Raw genomic sequence first — 696 nt, 5'->3', positions numbered from 1 at the left:
ATTGATGCTGTGTAGCTGTGCGAGTAACCTTTTTTTGTGAACCTAAACTGTTAAAAATAAAACTTTCTGCTAATATTTGTGCTACAAACAACGTGTGTTTCATTTTAAATGTCCACCATCATCAACTGTCAATCCTGCATCTTTACCCAACTGTCAAGACCTAACCTTACACTGAGCGTGCTCTACCACCGCCAAACCCAGCTTCGATTGACCGCCCTGAACAATTTACATCACTGAACTAGTCGAAGGGTGGAAGTTGGTTGTGTGACTCACACGTATCTCCGGACTTCCGGGGTGTCAGCCCGATCTCTTGCCTTTTGGAGGACATTTTCGGATATTTCCATAACTATATGACTGGTTTTACCTGTTTCCAGGCCCCGTTTAAATCTTCTAGCGAATCGATTGCGTCACCTGCGTCAAAAAAAAATACCGCTGATGATTTACAGTGTATCAGTTAATTTTCTGTGTGGTTATGAATAAACCAGTATTTTAGTGTTTTAAATAAATAAAAACAAGTGAACAAGTAAAGTATTCTTATTAGTATTACGAATTTGTCGTCAGAACTTCCAGTCAAGTACCAATTGATTGAATATCTAAACTCCGCCAAACTTTAAGTCTTCCGTATTTACATAATAACTGACAATCTGCGACAGCTAAAGTGCTCAATATATTGATCTTACTTTTGTAAAAATCTGC

Source organism: Rhyacophila brunnea, unplaced genomic scaffold (genome assembly GCF_057557595.1).
Source record: "Rhyacophila brunnea isolate RB1 unplaced genomic scaffold, BYU_Rbru_1.0 scaffold_14, whole genome shotgun sequence".
In the NCBI taxonomy this organism is placed as follows: domain Eukaryota; kingdom Metazoa; phylum Arthropoda; class Insecta; order Trichoptera; family Rhyacophilidae; genus Rhyacophila; species Rhyacophila brunnea.
The sequence above is the reverse complement of the archived record's forward strand: the minus strand, read 5'-3'. Positions refer to the sequence as shown.